General features: G+C 40.8%; 1 protein-coding gene across 5 annotated transcripts in view; it reads left to right on the top strand.

Annotated features, from left to right (window-relative positions):
- GTPBP8 (GTP binding protein 8) overlaps positions 1-23184 on the top strand; it is a 222995-nt gene that overhangs the window by 52594 nt on the left and 147217 nt on the right. For 4 of the 5 annotated variants that reach the window (XR_013828472.1, XR_013828474.1, XR_013828475.1 and 1 more), the window contains exons 7-8: positions 4397-4541; positions 8508-8691. The gene's annotated coding sequence lies outside the window, so the exon portion shown is untranslated. The remainder of the gene's footprint in view (positions 1-4396; positions 4542-8507; positions 8692-23184) is intronic. The other variant, XR_013828473.1, reaches the window with a different exon arrangement.

Here is a 23184-nt window from a genome sequence, read left to right as displayed (position 1 = left end):
ATGCAGGTCTTGTTTTTGTATCCATTCAACCAGTCTTTGTCGTTTGGTGGGAGCATTTAATACATTTACATTTAAGGTAATTATCAATATGTATGTTCCTATTACCATTTTCTTAATTGTTTTGTGTTCGTTATTGTAGGTCTTTTCCTTCTCTTGTGTTTCCTATGCAGAGAAGTTCCTTTAGCATTTGTTATAAAGCTGGTTTGGTGGTGCTGAATTCTCTTAGCTTTTGCTTGTCTGTAAAAGATTTAATTTCTCCATCGAATCTGAATGAGATCCTTGCTGGGTAGAGTAATCTTGGTTGTAGATTTTTCCCTTTCATCAGTTTAAATATGTCCTGCCAGTCCCTTCTGGCTTGCAGAGTTTCTGCTGAAAGATCAGCTCTTAACTTTATGGGGATTCCCTTGCATGTTATTTGTTGCTTTTCCGTTGCTGCTTTTAATATTTGTTCTTTGTATTTAATTTTTGATAGTTTGATTAATATGTGTCTTGGCATGTTTCTCCTTGGATTTATCCTGTATGGGACTCTCTGTGCTTCCTAGACTTGATTGACTATTTCCTTTCCCATATTAGGGAAGTTTTTAACTATAATCTGTTCAAATGTTTTCTCAGTCCCTTTCTTTTCCTCTTCTTCTTCTGGGACCCCTATAATTCAAATGTTGGTGCATTTAATGTTGTCCCAGAGGTCTCTAAGACTGTCCTCAATTCTTTTCATTCTTTTTTCTTTATTCTGCTCTGCTGTAGTTATTTCCACTATTTTGTCTTCCAGGTCACTTATCCGTTTTTCTCCCTCAGTTATTCTGCTATTGATTCCTTCTAGAGAATTTTTAATTTCATTTATTGTGTTGTTCCTCATTGTTTATTTGCTCTTTAGTTCTTCTAGGTCCTTGTTAAATGTTTCTTATATTTTCTCCATTCTATTTACAAGTTTTTGGATCATATTTACTATCATTACTCTGAATTCTTTTTCAGGTAGGCTGCCAGTTTCCTCTTCATTTGTTTGGTCTGGTGGGTTTTTACCTTGCTCCTTCATCTGCTGTGATTTTCTCTGTCTTCTCATTTTGCTTTACTTACTGTGTTTGGGGTCTCCTTTTCACAGGTTCATAGTTCCTGTTGTTTTTGGTGTCTACCCCCAGAGGCTAAGGTTGGTTCAGTGGGTTGTGTAGACTTCCTGGTGGAGGGGCCTAGTGCCTGTGTTCTGGTGGATGAGGCTGGATCTTGTCTTTCTGGTACACAGGACTGCATCCAGTGGTGTGTTTGGGAGTGTCTGTGACCTTATTATGATTTTAGGCAGCCTCTCTGCTAATGGGTGGGGTTGTGTTCCTGTCTTGCTAGTTGTTTGGCATAGGGTGTCCAGCACTGTAGCTTGCTGGTTGTTGAGTGGAGCTGGGTCTTAGCAGTGTGATGGAGATCTCTGCGAGAGCTTTTGCCGTTTGATATTACGTGGAGCTGGGCGGTCTCTGGTGGACCAATGTCCTGAACTCTGCTCTCCCACCTCAGAAGCACAGGCCTGACACCCGGCTGGAGCACTAAGACCATGTCAGCCACACGGCCAGGTATATGGGGAGTTTCTTGCCTTTGGGGAAGTCTGCGGTCTTCTGCCAGCGTTCAGTAGGTGTTCTGTAGGAGTTGTTCCACATGTAGATGTATTTCTGGTGTATTTGTGGGAGGAAGGTGATCTCCACATCTTACTCCTGTGCCATCTTGAAGGTCTCCCCAGATTGTATCTTTTTTACTTTGATGTACAAATGCCACTGTAGTGTGATGATGACAGTGGGTTCCATTTAATTCCTTTAGGTGTGCCATCGAAAATTCCAGTATTTGGAAATGTCCTCTGAACTCAGAGTTTTGAACACCACTAGTATAGAGTCTCTGGTATCAGCCTTGCTTTATCTGAATGAAGGGTCTGCCCTATAATATTCTTTATCCCCTATACTTTGGAAGATAATTTCTGGGCAGATACCTTAGTTGAGAAGGTTGAAACTAGGCTTAGGAGATCCTGTGTTTCCTGAGTTATTTCCAGCGAATTATCAACCTCCTGATCATGAAGTGGTGATAAAACCCAATTCTGGGAGTTGGGCAGGAATTCATAATGCAAGAGTGTGGGGGGAAAGTATTGAATTAAGTAATGCTAATATGTACTCATTTTTTCCAACATGAATATGGCTTAGAAAAAGTGATCCCCTGACTTCTGTCCACAAACATCATGTATTAGTCCTGGACCAGAGCCAGTCTTTCCTGAGAACCCATACCTAGCTGTAAGCTAAACAAGTGATCAGTTCCTGGTTATAGTCTCTGAGGGATCTGGTCCACCTTTACCCAGAGCTCAGCCCTTGTACTTCATGGCTCAGCTCAGCCAGAAAGCTCAGTGGATAACCCTGGGTGACTTGGGTGGCAGTGGGGGTGGAGGTGGAGGAGTTGCAGGGGGCAGAGGAATTTAGCTGGTAATCAAGGAAGGAATACATAGGAATGAACTCTTTTCCATAAGAAAATTTTTGTTCAGCTAACCTCAAAGCTTAGTTTTAGAATTTCATAAAGAAAATGTTCCTTTGTCACTTGTAAGCATTATTTTTATTGAACTATACTATAAATGAGTACCATTGAATAAAAGGAGACAAATTAAATGAATAAAAGTAAAACTCTTATCTTCCTAGAAACCTCCATTATATTATATGGCATTTAAGACTTTTCACAAATTAACACCAATCTATCTTTCCAACCTCATTTCTTGCCACTTCTTTCTAGAACTGTCATACTCTACCCCAGGGTTGGGTCTTCGTTGCTGAGCTCGGGCTTTCTCTATTTGCGGCAAGCAGGGGCTGCTCTTAGTTGCAGTGCGTGGGCTTCTCATGCCGGTGGCTTCTCTTGTTGTGGAGCACGGGCTTTAGGTGCATGGGCTTCAGTAGTTGTGGCGCATGGGCTCAGTAGTTGTGGCGCAAGGGCTCAGTAGTTGTGGCTCACGGTCTCTAGAGCACAGGCTCAGTAGTTGTGGCGCACGGGCTTAGTTGCTCTGCAGTATGTGGGATCTTCCCAGACCAGGGCTCGAACCCATGTCCCCTGCATCGGCAGGCAGATTCTTAACCACTGTGCCACCAGGGAAGCCCTCTACTTATTATTGAAAGCCTGAATCAAATGCTATCTATCTGTATAGTTTTCCTTACAATCTATGCCAGCATAATTTCCTTCCCTGCCTCTGGCTGCCAGAGGCACTGCACACATCTTTACTACCAGTACTAATGGTGTTTACCACACAGAGCTGCAATTATCCCCTCCTCTCAAGAGAGTGAGTTTCTCGAGAGCAAGGTCTCTATATCCACACTACCCAACACAGTGTGTGTGTGTGTGTGTGTGTGTGTGTGTGTGTGTGTGTGTGTGTGTGTGTCTCACCAAATATACACAGCACTCAAATAGATGTTTATGTAAGCACAAGCCAAAGTCCTGAGTTACAACATTTACTCTATATTTCCTAAAGGAATACATGGATTTCCATATTTATCAAGTAGATAAAATTAGACTAGACCCCACTAGACTTCTATGCTTCAGCAAATCTGGTTTACTCACCATTTTCCAAACACGCATGGTAATTTCCCATCTTTACACCACAGTTGAAATTTTCTTCCCCTGAAAGCATCTAGTCTCATTTCTCCCAATTAAAATCTTCCTAAACACCACCTCTAGTTTTCACAACTCTAGACACACACTTACTCACATGCACACACACTATGATCTCTTCCTTCTGAAAGCATCTTTGCTTTTTTTCTCTTCTTTTCTAGTTCTCCTCATTCTCCATCTTATTCCCAATGGTCTTCTCTTAAAGTTGGATTCTGCTCCTTGAAGGCAGAGACGCTATCTTCCTCTTTCTGCAGCTCCTCACCAAGGGACTTGCACATACTAGGCACTAATCAAGAATTTGTTGAATAGAAAAAATCAGAGGTTATTTAAAAAATACTCAGTTCCCACCAACAGTGCAGGAGGGTTCCCTTTTCTCCACACTGTCTCCAGCATTTGTTGCTTGTAGATTTTTTTGATGATGGCCATTCTGACCAGTGTGAGGTGATAATTCATTGTAGTTTTGATTTGCATTTCTCTAATAATTAGTGATGTTGAGCATCTTTTCATGTGCCTCTTGGCCATCTGTATGTCTTCTTTGGAGAAATGTCTATTTAGGTCTTCCACCCATTTTTTGATTGGGTTATTTGTTTTTTTGATATTGAGCTGCATGAGCTGCTTGTATATTTTTGAGATTAATCCCTTGTCAGTTGCTTTGTTTGCAGATATTTTCTCCCATTCTCAGGGCTGTCTTTTTTCTTGTTTATGGTTTCCTTTGCTGTGCAAAAGCTTTTAAGTTTCATTAGGTCCCATTTGTTTATTTTTGTTTTTATTTTCATTACTCTAGGAGGTGAGTCAAAAAAGATCTTGCTGCAGTTTATGTCAAAGACTGTTCTGCCTATACAGTGGAATGTTACTCAGCCATAAGAAGGAACGAAATTGTGCCATTTGCAGAGACGTGGATGGACCTAGAGACTGTCATACAGAGTGAAGTAAGTCAGAGAGAAAAAACAAATGTCGTATATTAACACACATATATGGAATCTAGGAAAATGGTACAGATGAACCTATTTGAAAAGCAGAAATAGAGACACAGACATAGAGTGGGATGAATTGGGAGATTGGAATTGACATATATACACTATTATGTACAAAATAGGTAACTAATGAGAACGTACTGTATAGCACAAGAAAGAGACTCTACTCAATGCTCTGTGGTGACCTAAATGAGAGGGAAATCCAAAATGGAGGGCATATATGTGTACGTATAGCTGATTCACTTTGCTGTACAGCAGAAACTAACACAACATTGTAAAGCAACTATACTCCAATAAGAAAAAAATAGTTCATATCCAGAGACAGATGTAAGTGTATACAGAAAGGAAGGGGATTGCAACCCATCATGGGGAAGCTCCAGAAAGATTAGTTCACCTGGGTCAGGAAAGAATGGAGGTGCATTATCAGGTAACCACAGTAGTCCAAGGGTGAGGTAAAGCCATCGCTTTGATAATAACAAAGATGTCAGGAACGATTTCCAAAGGATGGGGTACAGGATTTGGTACCTAACTCGAAATGAGACAAGGGAGAGAGAGGAGTAGGAATAAATCATATTCAGATCCTGACTCTGGGTGCTGGGATGATGACAGCATCACTTACCGAAATACAGAGTTTTGGGGGAAAGGATAATGAGTGCAGCAGTTGAGTGTCCATGAGCCGCCTCAACAGAAATATAACAGAGACAGTTGGAAAGATGAGCATGAGGCTTAGACAAGCAGGGGAGCCCAGTGACGGAGTTTGGGAGTCAGTCATATAGCTGAGGCCAAGGGGCAATACAGGGTGATGGAGGGGTGGGGTCTGTGACAAGAGGAGAGGAGAGGGGCTGGTGAGGGAGGCGGGCGGGAGAAGGGGAAGGGGGGCACAATGCCATGGAGTAGCATTTCAAGGGCTTCAACACTGCAGGAATGGTAAGAATGAGGGCTGGAGATAGGCCAGTGGGTATATTGATGTGGTGGTCTGCTGCCTTTTGAGGATGAGACTCGTGGGGTAGAGGGCCTGAAAGCCAGACTGCTAGGAGGTATGGGGTGAAGGAGCAGTGAGAATGTAATGGCTAAGATAGAAGAAACCGATTTCCTCAACAAGTGTGTCAGTGAGAGGAAGGCTGTCGGTACCACAGTAGCTTGAGGGCATAGCAGGGTTCAGAAAGGTTGTGTTTGTTTTTAGGTTGTGCCTGAGACTGGAACTTGTTTGTTGACAGAGGGAAAGGAGCTCGAAAGTAGGAGATTTGGAAGCTATGAGAGAGAAAATGTAATAAGCAAAGTCTTAGAGGAGGTGGGATAGGATTGGAGTCTCGGCGGAAGGGCTGGCTTTGGAAGGAGAAAGGACCTCTTCCCCCAAGAGAGAAGGAAAGAAAGCGGGAGGAGTGAGGAATCACATGACTAAGGCAAAGAGGAGGGTGGAGGGGCCTCACCTCCACACTTTCTTATCCACCAGAGCAGGAGGGGAAACCCTGTGCCCAGGTGTGCCCAGTTTGTGAAGCTGGAGTTACATGAGGACAATCCTGAAACAAATGTATCAGGGAGATGGCAAGAGACAAGTGAAGGGGTGGCAAAGCAGCAGTGAGGCCCCACGATTCCTTTCAGATGGGCACATCTTTTCCTGGGAAGCTCCTTACCCTTCAAGACCCAGCTCAAATGTTTCCTTCTCTGGCTCACCCAGGTGAAAACTGAACTCACGGGGGTCCTACTCCCCCACCCTGCCCCGCCCAGGCCCTGCAACCTTTATAAAAGTATTTACCTTGTATTTCAAGTTTCACTCATTTGTCTCTCCCATCAGTTTTTAAGCTTCTCAAAGGTCATAATTTATCAGTAAGTGCTCAAAAATAATGAGTGAGTGAATGAACCAAGGGATGGATGTGTGAATGAATGATATTTCCTCCCCCGGTGGAAGCTGACTTCTGCTTCCAGTATATTAACGCAGAGAGAGACCTCAGGAGGGAGATTAGGGGAAAACTGCACGTGTGGATACATGTGAAGTAAAAGCAAATGAGAACAAGAATAGCCGTGAAACAAATGTGAAACTCAAATGGTTTTCTTAAAAGCCATATGCAGTCCTGGATAGTAGGGGAAATGAGTGGAAGGATGGGAGCTAAGTGAAAAAAGTAACAGGCCCAAGAGATAATTTACAGTTGGGAATGGAATGACTTCCTAAATCGTAGAGTGTGTGGTCCAGGAGCAGAACACCACAGATGCAGTTACTGTAAAAAAAAACCACTCGTGACTTTGTTTTGGCAAAAAGAAAGTCTGTTTTGAATCTGACAGTCTCTCTAGCAGCACATGACCTTGCCTTAAAAAACAACAGCTTCATGAAACCCTCGTTCAGATGGAATTCAGTTTAATGTGCATAATGGTACCTTCAAACACTGGTGATGCTGTTTACTGAATCCCAGCACGTGCTCACAATCTTCCTGCTGAGTGGGTGTGATGCATCTGTTTTACACACAAGGAAATTGAGGCAAGGGGCAATTAGGTGAGGAACCCTAGGTCACACACTAGTATATAGGGCCAAGATTAAAGACCAAGTCTTTCTTTTTTTTTTTTTAATTGAAGTATAGTTGATTTTCAATGTTGTGTTAGTTTCTGGTAAAGACCAAGTCTTTCTAACTGCAAAGCCCATATTTTTCTCACGATATTAAGCAGATGCTCCATCATATGTGATCAACAAAGGGTAGTGAGGGGCCACCTGTAGAATCAAGGACGGCTTACTGAGCGAACTGTCTGGTCAGGCATGCAGGGCCCCGTGCTTAAAAGGGCCCTGTGCTTGGCTTCGTGTTATGCTGTTGCTGTCTTGAAATTCTTAATACGTTTCAGCAAGAGGCCCTGCATTTTCATTTTGCACTGGGCCCCGCAAATTTTGTAGACAGTCCTGTGTAGAATCATAGAATGTTTGAGCTGGAAGGGCTTTGAGAGGTCATCAGTTCCTTACCACCACCCATTTTAGAGGTGAGGAAACTGAGGCACAGCGAGGCGAACTGGCCGGCCTTCGGTCACACAGCTCACTGGTGGCAGAGCAGCAGGAGAAGCCAGGTGTCCAGTGTTCTTCCTCTTTTACCACACCAAACCCTCGAGAGCCTTTAAAGTTAGAGAAGGGAGGTTTTTCCCCTTCCCTACAGGAGCTTATCTCTAGCCAAAATATCATTTGTGGCTGAGCTGGGTCAACTCATTTCACTTCTGGGCAAATGGCCCTGGGTTTTTCATAAAACCAAATGCACATTAAGCTGGACGTGATTCCAACAAAACCACAATGTCTACACTGTGGTAAAGAAGCCTTTAGCTGAGTCTCTCACCCAGCACCCGTCTCCCCTGCTGCAATCTCCCTAACTTGCATTTCTCATGCAGAGGAAGGCTGGCTAAACCAGTGGCATGCTGGGTCAGGGGGAGGCCAGGCTCAAGGGCAAGGCCCAAGCTCCTACCAAAGCTGACCCTGAGAAGAAGCAGCATTCTGGCACTGCCAATCTCTGTCCAGGGCCCAAGGCATAGATGTGCTCCTTCTCCTTACTTGGCAGCACATTAAGCCCCAGTAGCAGGACCTGTCAGAGCCACCCTCAGGTCAAGACAGAAGTGACCAAGCACTTGTAAAGGTTTGTGCTCATCTCTCCTGTGCCCATGTATTTGGAAGTTACAACGAGGAAGCCATAGTGTTCTGATTTTCAGCCCAGAAAACGTGTATTTGCCTCAGACACAACAGAGCATGTGGCTCTGCTCAGGGGACAGCTGGTGCTGAGAAGCATCTGACTGTTTTGAAGGTCATGTGCGTTCCCCCAGTGTGAAAGAGAAGAGGTGCAGCCCATGCAGGTCACCAAGAAAACTTGGTTATGTTACAAAAGAGTTTCTTGAGGTTTCCTGGTTTGATGCAAATGTTTTGCCTGTACCACAGTATGAACAGTTTTCCCTTTCATTCAGAATGAACACAGTCTGTCTCAACACCGTTGTGGCATGGTCTCAACTGAGTGACCTGGTACCAACCAGAAGACCATTGTCCTTATGTCACATACATCACCACCTAACGAAGAAGCACCGCAAGAGCAGAGGATCTTACCTCTTGTTCACTGATGTGCCCAAGAACCCGAGCAGAGGCTGGCACATGGTAAGTGCTCCTTGAATACTTGCTGTGTGAATCAGTGCTCTTCGTGGCTTTGAGTGATCGTTGAGATGTTGAGATAAATGAAAGACTAGAGTAGTGTCATAGCTTTTCATTCTAACATGACAACCAAAGAGGGGTATTTCAGGGACTCTGAGGAGGTAGAATGGATCCATGAAGTTTTGTGAGCATGTGATCCAAATGACAACAAGTAAAGATGGGGAAAATATTAGAAGTTACCAATTCATTTCGTGATTATTCCCCTAAGGGCTCTATTATTTAGGCTAATATTAGGAACTCTAGCACACATACGTATCTATGTATATGTGTATATATGTGTATATTTATAAATATATTTATTGAGAAATATATATAATTTTTATTTGCTTATATGTGTATATATGCCTGTGTGCAAATATATGTGTGTAAGTGTGTATATATACATACATATATATATGAGAGAGAGAGAGTCTTTTTTTCTGACATCATGACCCATGACTCCTAAATACTCCCTGTCTACTTTCACAAAACAGGAACATTCTTCTGTGGTACCACCTTTCCATTCTGGAAAATCAATGTCAACACAACACAGCCTCCAATCCACTGACCCCATTCAAATTTCTCCAATTGTCCCATCGTCTCTTTTTCCTCATTCCTCTCCAGGAACACCCATTCATTATCTCATTGTTCTCCTTCGGTGTGGGACATTTCCTCCTTCCTCCCCTGGCTGTGTGTCCTTGACAGTCTTAAAGAAGCATTGACTTTTCACTCACTAGGATGACCCTCAACTTGGATCAGTCAGATGTTTCCTCCGACTCAAGCCTTGCCTTCTCGGCGCACGCTAGGAGAAATGATGCTGCACCACATTAGGAGGCTATCTTATACCAATCTGTCCCACTGCTGGTGATGTTAGTCTTGATCCTCTGGCCAAATTTGGGTCTGCCAAGTTCTCCACTGTGAAGTTACCATTTGTTCTTTGTACTTAATTAGTATTTTGTGGGGAGATATTCGAATATTACACCAATATACTATTCATCAAACCTTCACATTTTACAGTTGGAATTCTACTGTAAGGAAGAACTTCTCTTTCATTTGTTTACTTATACATTCATTTATTAGTATCAGGTGCAGTTATGGATTCTTATTTTATTCATTGAGTTTCAATCCAATATTTCCATCATTTATTTTGATGCTGTAGTTGTCCTAGATTTGGCCAGTGCAGACTCCTTCAAGCTGACTTCTTTATCCTATTGACATGTCCCTATCATTCTTTGGGAATTTCTTTACTTTCTGTCACAACAAGAGGATTCAGGCTCATCTTGTTCTTTCCTTGCCCTAGCCTTACAACTACCCATTCCTCTAAGGCATCCTGGCTCCTTTTAGTGCAGGAGGTATTTAAAAGCCAAAATCTGGGGATTTGGTGTGCTCATTGCTACATATATCTATAACTTTTCTATATCTATGTATATATATGTATTTAAAAATTCATAAGTTTATACTGGTACCTCCAACTTGAATCCAACACCTCAGTATCTTTTTAGTTTTCCCAGTTTCCGTGTTTGAAAATCTTGTGAAAGTGAAAAGATGGTGAAAAATGTGGATCTGACTCTCCTCAATATACTTGTCTATTGATACTTGCTCAGCCAACTAATTTATTTGCTGAAGGTAGCCAATCCCCAACCTTCCAGCTGCCTTCTCTACCTGTCACCTCTGCATCTTCCTCACTTTTTAAAAAATTGAAGTATAGTTGATTTACAGTATTGTGTTAGTTTCAGGTGTTCAGCATAGTGATTTTTTTTTTTTTGCAGATTATATTCCATTATAGGTTATTACAAGATATTGGGTGTAATTCCATGTGCTATACAGTAAATCTTTGGTGTTTATCTATTTTATGTATAATAGTTTGTATCTGTTAATCCTATACTCCTGATTTGTCCCTCCCCCCTCTTTGGTAACTAAGTTTGTTTTCTGTGTCTGTGAATCTATTTGTTTTATATCTAGATTCATTTGTATTAATTTTTAGATTTCACATATAAGTGATATCATATGGTATTTGTCTTTCTCTGTCTGACTCATTTCACTGAGCGTAGTATTCTGTAGGTCCATGCATGTTGCTGCAGATGGCAATATTTCATTCTTTTTTATGGCTGAGTAATAGTCCACTGTATATACATATACCGCATCTTCTTAAGTCAGTCAGCCATTGATGGGCACTTGGGTTGCTTCCATGTCTTGGCTATTGTAAACAGTACTGCTGTGAACATCAGGGTGCATGTATCTTTTCGAATGAGACTTCTTGTTTTTTTCTGGATATATACCCAGGAGTGGACTTCCTGGATCATATGGTAATACTATTTCTGGTTCCTTAAGGAAACTCCATACTGTTTTTCATAGCAGTTTCACCAATTTACATTCCAAACAACAGTGTCCGAGGGTTCCCTTTTCTCCACACCCTCTCCAACATTTATTATTTGTAGACTTTTTGATGATAGCCATTCTGACCGGTGTGAGATGATACCTCATTGTGGTTTTGATTTGCATTTCTCTAATAATTAGTGATATTGAGCATCTTTTCATGTGCCTGTATATCTGTATCTGTATATATCTGTATATCTTCTTTGGAAAAATATCTATTTAGGTCCTCTGCCCAGTTTTTGTATCAGGTTGTTTGTTTTTTGATATTGAGTTGTGTGCACTGTTTGTGTATTTTCATGTTAACCCCTTGTCCATCACATCATTTGCAAATATTTTCTTGCATTCTGTATGTTGTCTTTTTGTTTTGTTGATGGTTTCTTTTGCTGTGCAGAAGCTTTTAATCTTGATTAGATCCCATTTGTTTATTTTTGCTTTTCTTTCTTTTGCCTTGAGAGACTGATCTAAGAAAATATTGCTATGATTTGTGTCAAAGAATGTTTTGCTTATGTTCTCTTCTAGGAGTTTTATGGTGTCATGTCTTGCATTTAGAGTTTATTTTTGTATATGGTGGGAGGGAATGTTCTAATCTCACTGATTTACATGTAGCTTTCCCAGCACCACTTTTGAAGAGACTGTCTTTTCTCCATTGTATATTCTTGCCTCCTTTGTCATAGATTAACTGACCATAGCTGCATGGGTTTATTTCTTGGTTCTCTATTCTGTTCTATTGATCTATGTATCTGTTTTTGTGCCAATACCATGCTGTTTTGATTACTGTAGCTTTGTAGTATAGTCTGAAGTCTGGAAGAGTTATACCCAGCTTTGTTCTTTTTTCTCAGGATTGCTTTGGCAATTCTGAGTGTTTTGTGGTTCCATATAATTTTTAAGATTATTTGTTCTAGTTCTGTGAAAAATGTCATGGGTATTTTTATAGGGATTGCACTAAACCTGTAGATTGCTTTAGGTAGTATGGCCATTTTAGGAATATCAAGTCTTTCAATCCAAGAGCATGAGATATCTTTCCATTTCTTTGCTATCAGGATGATGGTAGCCTCATAGAATGAATTTGGGAGTGTTCCCTCCTCTTCAGTTTTTTGGAGTAGTTTGAGAAGGATAGGTGTAAGTTTTTTGTATGTTTGGTAGAATTCCCCAGTGAAGCCATCCAGTCCTGGACTTTTGTTTGATGTTTTTTTAAAATTATTATTATTAAAGATTCCATTCCACTTCTAATGATGTCTGTTCAAATTGTCTGTTTTTCTTGACTCAGTATTTGCAGGCTGTATGTTTCTAGAAATTTGTCCATTTCTTCCAGATTGTCCAATTTGTAGTATCCTCTTAACGATGTTTTGTTTTCCTGTGGTATCAGTTGTTATTTCTCCTCTTTCATTTCTTATTTTGTTTATTTGAATCCTCTCTCTTCCTCTTGGTGAGCCTGGCTAGAGGTTTGTCAATTTTGTTTATCTCTAAAAAACAACAGCTCTTGATTTTATTGATCTTTTGAATTATTTGTTTGATCTCTATTTTATTTATTTCCTCTCTGATCTTTAGTTTTTCCTTTCTTCTTCTGTCTTTGGGCCTTGTTTGTTCTTTTTCTAATTCATTTAGGTGGTAGATTAGGTTGTTCATTTGAGATTTTTCTTATTTCTTGAAGAAGGCCTGTATCTCTATGAACTTCCCTCATAGAACTGCTTTTGCTGTGTCCCATAGATTTTGTAAAGTTGTGTTTTCATTTTTGTTTGTCTCAGGGTATTTTCTGATCTCTTCTTTGATCTTAATGTTGACCCATTGGTTTTTTAGTAGCACTTTGTTTAGTCTCCATGTGTTTGTTCCATTTTTCCTTCTATAATTGACTTCTAGTTTTATACTGTTGTGGTCAGAAAAAATGTTTGATATAATTTCTGTACTTTCAAATTTGTTGAGGCTTGTTTTGTGACCTAGTATGTGGTCTATCCCAGAGAATATTCCATGCACACTTAAAAAGAATGTGTATTCTGCTCTTTTTGGATGTAGTGTCCTGCAGATAAAAATTAAATCCAACTGTTCTATTGTATAATTTAGCATTTCTGTTGCTCAACTGATTTTCTTTCCGGATGATCGGTCCATTGATGTCAGTAGAGTGTTAAAGTCTCCTACTGTTACTGTATTATTGTCAAGTTCTCCCTTTAGGTCTGTTAGTATCTGCTTTATATATTTCAGTGCTCCTATATTGAGTGCATATATGTTAATGAGTGTAATATCCTCTTCTTGTATTGATCCCTCTGTCATTATATAATGCCCTTCCTTGTCTTTCTTTATGGCCTTTGTTTTAAAGTCTATTTTGTCTGATATGAGTATTGCTACCCCTGCTTTCTTGTCATTTCCATTTGCATGAAATATCTTTTTCTATCCCCTAACTTTCAATCTATATGTGTCTTTTTTGCCCTGAAGTGACTCTCTTGTAGGCAGCATATTGCAGGTTCTTGTTTTTTTATCCAGTCAGCCACTCTTTGTCTGTTGATCAGAGCATTTCATTTTTTGACATTTAGAGTAATTATTAATAGATATATACTTATTGCCATTTTAGTCCTTGTTTTCTAGTTGTTTTTGTAGTTCTTATTTGTTCTTTTCTTCTTTTTATTTTTCCTTTTGTGGTCATGATTCTCTTTTGTAGTATGCTTGAGTTCCTTTCTTTCTGGTTTTTGTGAATCTATTATGTTTCTGATTTGTGGTTGCCATGGAGTTCATAGCTGTTGATCCATAACTATATCTGTTTGATTTAAACTGATAGTCATTCAAGTTCAAACACGTTGTCAGAGATCTACATTTTTATGCTTCCCTCCCCCATATTTTGTGATTTTGGTATCCTATTTTAAAGCTTCATGCTTATCCTTTTACTGTTAATTGTAGTTATAATTGCTTTTATAATTTTTTAAATCACTTTTTCATCTACATACTGACTTATTTAAGTGACCTTCAATTCTTACTATATATTTGCCTTTCCTGTTGTGATTTTACCTTTCCTATAGATTTGTGCTTCTTTTCTATTTAGAGAAGACCCTTTAACATTTCTTGTAGGGTAGATTTTGTATTGCTGAATTCTTTTAGTTTTTGCTTATCTGAGAAATTCTTTATCTCTCCTTATATTCTAAATGATAATCTTGCTGAGTAGAGTACCTAGGTTGCAGGTTTTTCCTTTTCAGGACTTTGAATATGTATCATGCCACTCCCTTCTGGTCTGCAAAGTTTCTGTAGTAAAATTGGCTGATAGCCTTATGGGGGTTCCCTTGTAAATGACTCTTTGTTTTTCTCTTGCTGTCTTGAGGATCCTCTTTATCTTTAACTTTTGCCATTTTAATTATAGTATGTCTTGGTGTGGGTCTGTTTGAGTTTATCTTGTTTGGGTCCTTCTGTGCTTCCCATATGTGGATATCTGTTTTCTTCTTTAGATTTGGGAAGCTTTGGGCCATAATTTCTTCAAGTACATTTTAGATCCCTTTCTCTCTTCACCTTCTGGGACCCCTATTATGCATAGGTTGGCACACTTTATATTATCCCATAGGTCTCATATGTTGCTTTCATTTTTCTTTTTCATTTGTCTTTCTGTCTGCTGTTCTGATTGGGAATTTCCATTGTTCTATCTTCCAGATCACTTAGTTGTTTTTCTGTGTCATTTAGTCAGCTATTTATTGCTTTTAGATTGCTTTCTACCTTAGAAATTGAATTACCTATTTTTGATTGGTTCATCTATATAGTTTTTAGTTCCTTGTTACAGTAATCTGCATTTATATTGATAATCTTTATTAATTCAGTTGGCATTTTTATTACCACCTTTTTGACCTCAGGATCTGGTAGACAGGTGAGCTCTATTTCATTATTTGTTCTTTCAGGGGATTTCTCTTGCTCTTTTAATCAGAAACAGTTCTTCTGCCTTTTAATTTTATTTAATTTTCTCTGTCTCTGAATTTAGGAGAAACAACTATCTATTGTGGTTTTGAAGGCGTATTTTTATGTGGGAGAATCCCCATGTAGACTGTGTGTGTCCAGTGTCTTTGTTGTGAGGTCTGGTTTTGATATGGACACCAGCCATATCTTCTCTCCTCAGGGTATGCTGGCTGTTATCACCTTGATAGGGGATTTGGTTGGCGTTGGGAGACATAAAGCCTGTGCAGGCTGTGAGGCGGGACCTCTTCTCTGCTCCTTGGCAGTCACTCTCCTGTCAGGGGTGGGGTGTGATCCCCAGTTGTAGGAGTAGAAGCCCTGAGGGTCAAGCTCGGATCAGGTTCTATTCCCCTCGAGTGTATGCCCTACCCCTCGGTGGGGAGTGCTGAAGGAAGTGAGGCCCATGTGCTCACAGAGGACTGATGTGTCACCTGTGTAGGCACCCAGAGCTCTGCTCAGACATAGCCCAAGGTCACATCCCTTCCCTTGTTGTGCTGGTCCTAGATCTAGTGCAAGTCTGTGATGTGGAGTGGGTACAGCCAAAGCATTCGCTGGACTGGGGCTGGGGGTTGGAGCATCGTGCCTGCAGGAATTGAGGTGGCTGTGCTGCCGCCAGAGATCTGGGCTGCCTCTGTAGCAGTCTTCTCCTGAGACCTGTCTGCCCCCGATCCAGCGCTAAGCTGCAACGTGGAGTGCGTGGGGATGGAGCCCTCTCACTCAGCTGGGAGAAGAACTGCAAGTCCTCTCATGGTGCCACTCCAGCATGTGCTGGCAATGGCTGCCACCACCTCACCTGGATCACACCTCAGGTCCGCCCCCCACCCCCAGACTATCTCTGTGTAGCTAGACTGAGTCTTTTTTTTTTTTTTTTTAGTAGATCTTTATTGGAGTATAATTGCTTCACAATACTGTGTTAGTTTCTGTTGTACAACAAAGTGAATCTGGGAGGGAGAAGCTGGGGCAAAGTGAGAGTAGACCAAGTCTTTTCCCATGGCCTGGTTGGCCCTGATCTCCCACCAGGCTATGGCATGGAGTGAGCAGGGCCAGGGTGTTCCCCCCATTCGGATTGGGGAGTGCAGCAAGGCTACAGCCACCAGTGCAAGGCTCTTTCCGCCCTGACTGTCAGCAAGCCAACTGTGTGCATTCCCCATGAGTAGAGTCTAGGCTTCTCCAGCCCTTCTGTATGTCCCAGCAGTCCTTCCAGGAGCCAGAGGGTCTCTGGTGGGTGAGGTGGTACAGCCGTTGCTCGTGAGTATAGCCAGTGGATGCACAGTTTTGTCTTAAGCACATCTCTGCCAGCACACCTCAGCTTTGGCCTGTGATGTCTGCTCTTGGCTGATCCAACCTTGGACCATCACTCAGCCACTTCATCGCCTTCTTTATTTAATCATTGCCATATAGCCTGGTAGGAATCACAAACCCAACACTAAACTCCACAAGCCAAAACTGCCAGGGTAGAGCAATATTAACCCACCTGAGCCAAAGTTATTGCCCTTTCTCCAGCTCCACACTAATGAAGAAACGCGTCAAATATTTATTCTGGAAGAGAAATTGAAATCAAGTGATTAGAAAAGGAGGATGAATGACTGCATTTTGATATTGCCTTTCCTGGCTTTTGACGTTGCTAGAGAAAGCAAGAAAACCTAATTTGTGCTGTTAATTTTCATACTTTCATGCTTACATTATGGCTGAAAGGAAAGTCAGGTTTGGCTCCAGATGAAACATCTCTGCCTAGAAAAGGAACATTTTGTCCCAGAGCCACAACTGACATGGCCCTGCAAAGCAAGCTTACACAACAAAATTAGGGAAAAAATTAAACAAGAGAAGAACTAAAAAGAGAAAGAACGCAACAGAGGAGGTTCTTTAATTTATTAAACCTTTGTGAAGTCAGCATCTGATTTGCTAATAATAGATTGGTCTCTAAAATCTTCCTCTGACCTGATGGTCAATTCCCAGAGATCACCATGAATGGCATTTTGAGAAGGAAACCTTGAGTAAATCACAGACTGACATGGACCACAAGAAAACTCCAGTGTGAGATGGAATTCATGCTGCATAAAGTTTAGCTCTAGGAGCACCTTCTCCTTTCAAAGATGCTAATATGGAAGGTTAAAGTTGATTATATTTTCATGGGTATGGATGTGTGCATTAAAAAATCAAAGCAACAGAATCAAGGTGCCAGCAGACTTGGTGTCTGGTGAGGGGCCCCTTCCCGGTTCATAGGTGGCTGGCCATCTTCTCACTGTGTCCTCACATGACAGGAAGGGGTGAGAGAACTTTCTGGGGTCTCTTTTATAAGGGCACTAATCCCAATCATGAGGGATCCACCCTTATAACCCAGTTACCTCCCAAGGATTCCACCTCCAAATACTATCATATTGGGGATTAGGTTTTAAGCCAGCCTCCAGAAGAGGGCAAAGCAATATGGTGCCTTGGGGAGGCTCCTGTTGAGAGCAGGACTTGAGTAAAGGGGAGGAAAGAAACATCTGTGTTTTTTCCTAGCCAGTCTTAATCATTATCCCCACCTCATTCCTAACCAGAGTCATCCCATCAGCCTACTCAGTTTCTAGGGAGAGGCAGAGAGGAACACAAACAAAGAAAAGGAGAGAGTAGAAAAGAAGCTGAAGCATACAATTCATTGACTTTTAGAGATGGAAAGGGCCTTGAAGATTACTCAATCCAACCCCTCACTGAGAGTCGTGGAAATAGAGCCAAAGAGGTAAAATGACACTAAGGTCCTACAGTTAGCAAGTGACACAGCCAGGGCTGGAACCACATCTCATCCACTACCCCCACAATGTGCCAGGTACTGTGATGGTTTCTAATCCTTGCTTTTCATACTGCTACCTCCAGTGTAACTTACTCACAAGCAGGGGGAAGCAGAGTGGAATTAAAGGAAGAACTGAGACTCATTAATTCCTCCCTCCCAGCCAGCACATTGAACATGTAATGTTTCAGGAAGAATTGGGTTTATTAATTCCAACCACGTAGGGCCTGCCAACTTAGAAAAGGGATGTGTGCTTGAAGAGCTGGTAATGAAGGTGCTGTGTATGTACCACCTGGTGTAATTGGGGAAAAGGCATCTTTTGTCCTAAATTGAGTTCCAAGTCACAATTTCTTAAATCACAACTTTTACTCCCTAGGAAACTACCAAAAATGAGGTGGTGATTTCAATTCTTTCCAGATGGAAAAAGGTTGATGTCAGCCTGAGCATTGCCTCTACTAGTGTCATTTATTCTGCCTGGCATAGCTGGGCATCTGTGGTAGAGGCATCAGAGTTGGAATGAGTCCCTGAGACCAAACAGACCTCTCTAGAGCTATTTCATACCTGTTAGGATTGCACACCTCAGACCTGGGGAGAGAAACTTGTGCAGTGGCTACTTCAGCTGAACATTCTCAAGACATAGAAGATTTGGTTCTGCACTTGCCGTCCAACCTTTGTCATCAGCATTAAACTCACATTATATTTTAAGAAGAGAGGTTCTTATTAAGTTAGCCTAAATAAAGCCTTTGTGAGAGAACAGTTCCGTGCTGGTCCCCAGAGCGGTGGATAGAATGTATAGCTTGATTGATCCTCTGCCTCTCTGATTGCACTGATTATTCCAACAGAAGTAATAAAAGAATCAGTCCACCGTTGGCAAGGACTTTTCGTAGCAAGAAGATTACAGAGGTTTTCTTTAAAGGGTCATTTTGGGGACTAGACTAGGAGAAGATGAATTATATCAGATCAATCTCAAAATTCTTACTTTCTGCCTAATAATCATACTACTGAGATGACTTAAAAGACTAACTCATCAACCACAGATATATCCACTGAACAGATGGTGATCCCTGCATAGCTGGGAATAAAGTGGAACTGTAGAGACATGGAGCAAAGCAAAACTGACCACTCATTCATGCTACTCTGAGGACAGCAATCCATCTAAATGAGATGCACTATTACATTATATGTGATCTTCATAACAATTCTGCTGGGTTATAGGGTGACCAACCATCCCAGTTTGCCCAGGACTGAAAGGGTTCCTGGGATGCAGAATTTTAGTTTTAAAATCAGGATAGTCTCAGATGAACCAGAAAGGTCTGGTAACACCATTAAACCCCAGTTCCACCTATCGCCTAAATCACAAATTATGAAGCTGAGACTCCAAGAAATTAAGAAACTTGCTCAAGATCACAAACTATTTGATGGCAGAACCTGAATTGGTATCCCAGCCTGACTTCAAAGACAGGACCTTCCTTTCAGTAGCCTTTAAGGGGATTTATATTTATTGACAGAGAAAGATGTGAAAATATTAAAGAGCTGGAGGTTTCCTTGTAGCTCTCCATGTTGGAGGCCTATTTAACAAGACAACAGGCTTAAAAACCAGGTTTGGATGAGAAAGAAGATTTCTTGAATTTCTTTGGAAGCATGAAAAACTCAGATGATAGCATATCTCCCATATTTTATAGAAGATACAATTTCTGATTATGAAGACTAGGTCGTGAATAGGTTAACCATGCATTCCATGTATCCCTTTAAGTATCAGATATTTTCATTGAACTATGTTGAAATTATAGATATATTTATTTTCATATATACTTCATATATTTTCATTTGCTATATATAAATATATATATGTGTGTATATATATATATAAATGTGTGTATATATATATATAGTGTGTGTGTATATATATATATATATATATATATATATATATATACACATCCCTTCTTAACCAGAGCCTGTTGAACATCATTCTCTATGTTCTGAACATCAAATTATGACTATTAAATATGGTTTAATGTAGTAGTCTAGTTCCTGTATCAATTGGATATGTCTACAGATTAGTCAAGGGTGAGGTTCTGTCTCAAAGGATTAATTCTATAGCTAGGCACTGGAATGAGCTAAATGTCCCCCTAATTCTTTAGGTTCAGGTCAACAATTCAAGACTATGTCTATTCTATGGCTACTTCATGTCAGGCACTGTGCCAGGGCCTGGGTACAGAGGAGTAATAAGACCTGAAAGAGCTCTCAGTCCACATGAACGTTCTTTTATGAGACAGAGGGTGGGAAGGAGTCCTGGGAGCCTTTCCTTCCACAGTCAGTTTGTCCTCTACCTCGTCCAAATGGAATTGTGACCAAGTGTCTTTTCCAAGATTCTTTTTCATTGCTCTGTTTTTCTTGGAGGAAAAGTTTTTGGGGCAGCAGCAGCAGCAAGTCTTTCGATGTGTTGAGTGCTTATGCTAATCAGTAATCGGGCACCAGTTTACTGATTCTTTTGCCTGATTATTATTTATAGAGTGTGGTAAGTACAGATGGCATTTTGCAAAGCACAGAACTCTGAGAATGAAACCCCAGCCTCAAGGCGTTGACTGTCTGATTTAGACATAAACAAAACACTGAATAAACAGACATCTAGTTGAGTTGATGTGGCTGGAAAGGAGGAAAAACCTGGGAGATCAAGAAAAAAAGTGAGGTTTATGGAGGGACGTGAAGGAGGAAAAGGTAGCATGAAAATGTGAGCCATTTCAAGAAGCATCTAAGCAAGATTACCAAACCAAGGAGTTAAAAAGGAAACAAAAGGAGCATTGAGGACAGAGTCCCAGGAGAAAGGACTCACTGAGATTCCCTGGGTGCCTCTTTTGGCTGGAGAGATGAAAGGCAGAGATGTCCGAGTGAAGAAAACTTTAATGATCCTGGACAAAGGTGACAAGGTCATGGACTAGTGTTTAATATTCAGAGAGAAAGAGAAAAACATGGCAATGGAAAGTGTGAGAAGACTTGGAGGGAGTCTCAATGAGAAAAGAGAGGAAAAGAAATGGAGAGTTCAGAAGATGAGCTTTCAACGTGGGTTGAGGGAGCTGGTCAATTCCGTTAACTGGGCCATCTACACCTGATCTTAACTTTTTAGGTCCAGAAATTTCCTCTTATTAATTCACCCAGAGATGATCCTACTCTCAGTATCTTACTCGAATTAATGAAATTCACAAAAGGCTCTTATGTTAACATGAATTTAGGTGTATTGATTCTGAGTGGATGATATAGGTTGATACTAACTGGGTAGAAAAAAATAAACCACCCAAGGAGTAAGCATAAGAGGGATGGAATGGCTATATTAATATCAAATAAAATAGACTTCAAGACAAAGTATTTCCAGGGATAAAGAAAGACATTTCATAATGATAAAGGAGTCTATCCTACTGGAAGACATAAAATAAGAAGTGGAAACATACAAAGCAAAAATGGATGGAATCAAAGGCACAAATAGACAAGTCCACACTCACGGTTGGAGATTTTAACACAATTGATAGAACTAATTTCTATTTCCTTTCTCAGCAATTGCTGGAACTAGACAAAAAGTTAGTAAAGACGTAGATGATTTGGACAACACTACTGACCCCCTTGAGTGAATTAATATTTTCGAACACTTCACCCAGCATCTAGAGAACACACATGTTCTTTTCAAAAACAGGTGATAGCTCTTACCTCAAAGCTTGTACAGGTTACCTGAATAAATTTTGCCCGCAATGTGGCAGAGCATTTCAGTGTCATTCAAATCTCAGGTCCCTGCATCCAAAGAGATTACAGTTTACTTTACATTTGTTACAGTCTTTCTGTTTTTCCGGTAGTAGTTCTAGGTTCCATAGTAAGACCTGAGAAATACTATACTCTATCAAACATACAAATTTTCTTTGAGGGTGAATTATTTTCAGAGACTGTATTGCTAACGTTAATTTCTTCAGTGTGAACAGAAAATTCATTCCCTGGCACCAGGGTGAAACATTCTGTGCTTGAGCCCTAGAAGACCTGGGTTCTTGTCACTCCGCACCACCTCCCCAGACACACACACACACACACACACACACACACACACACACACACACAGCTTCCTAGCTGTTGACTTTGGACACATGACCTCTTTAAGCCTGACTGAGTTTCCTTACCTGTAAAACTCTTAGGACTGCAGTGAAGTTCAGCTGATAGGCTGTATGTAGCTTTTTTATAAACTACGAAGTACTATCCAAATATCATGGAGCCATATTTTCTTTTTGCTAATAATAGTTGGTGTACCTCTTCTCCCAAGAAAGGGAAATGGGGGCAGGTATTCTGCTTCTTCCTTCGAATACATGTGACTCCTGCCTAGTGTGAGCAGAAGTTGTATGATGAGAGAATAAAGTCAAGGTTGCAGGGTTTATTTGGAAGTAAAACCTGTGAGAACATTAGATTTCATATCACAGGAAAGATTATAAAAGGTGTAATGGGCAGCTTTTTAAGTTTGCCCAAGGAGACAAGGGGAAAGCTTGGGTATGAAAATAAGAATAAGCCGTTGGAAATTTTGTTGAAGGACATGTTGGATGACGTTGGTCTTACAGAAAGGTGGGTGGATTTCAGCCTAGGAATGAAGAATTCTAGACCTTAGTCTACCGTGGAGTTTCTGAGTAACCTTGCACTAGAGATTTAACTTCTCCAAACCGGTTTCTCCATCTGAGAGCTGAGGATAATAATTTAGGCCACCTACAACTGTCCTGAGGCTTGATTAATGTTTGCAAAATGCTTTGAGCTATTTGGCAGAACAAGGGTTCTAAGAATACAACATATTATTTAGAAAAGTGAAAGAACATGATCAGAGAACACTTGGGACATCTCCCTCTCTGTAGCCTTTTCATGAGATTCCTCTTTTTGTCTTATAAGGAAAGGAAACCAAGTTGGGAGATGACTAAACCCACAGGCTAATCTCTTCCTTTAATGTTCTCTGGACACACGCTCTTCTGCTGAAGGAGCACATTGGAATGTTGTCGTTTGGATTTCCTCATAAGTATAAATGCATTCTTTCCTAGAAATACGACAGTGAAGTTTTGCAAGTTGCTGGCTGTGGGCCCAGCAGTCAGATGTTCTTGATCCCCTGCTTTACCTTGGGCTTTGTGCAAATCAAGTGCTGTTCAACTTCCTTTCCTCATATGTACAAGTGGAATAAAAACGCCCCTCTCTGGGAGGTCAAGTGAAAATTAATTAGCTGTGTTTTCTTTAAGTTCCTCTCCATTGATATTTCAGCACTCTCTGTGTCATTAATTGGAACAACGCTTTCAGACATTACTTCTATCCTGTGACCACAAAGTTCTCAGTGGAAATGGATATGAAGGAATCTGGGAAGTTTACTAATCACTACAGTTTGGGGATTCTGG

Source organism: Stenella coeruleoalba (genome assembly GCF_951394435.1).
Source record: "Stenella coeruleoalba genome assembly, chromosome: 5".
Lineage (NCBI taxonomy): Eukaryota > Metazoa > Chordata > Mammalia > Artiodactyla > Delphinidae > Stenella > Stenella coeruleoalba.
Note: the sequence above shows the minus strand (reverse complement) of the source record. Positions and strands in the feature narration are given on the sequence as shown.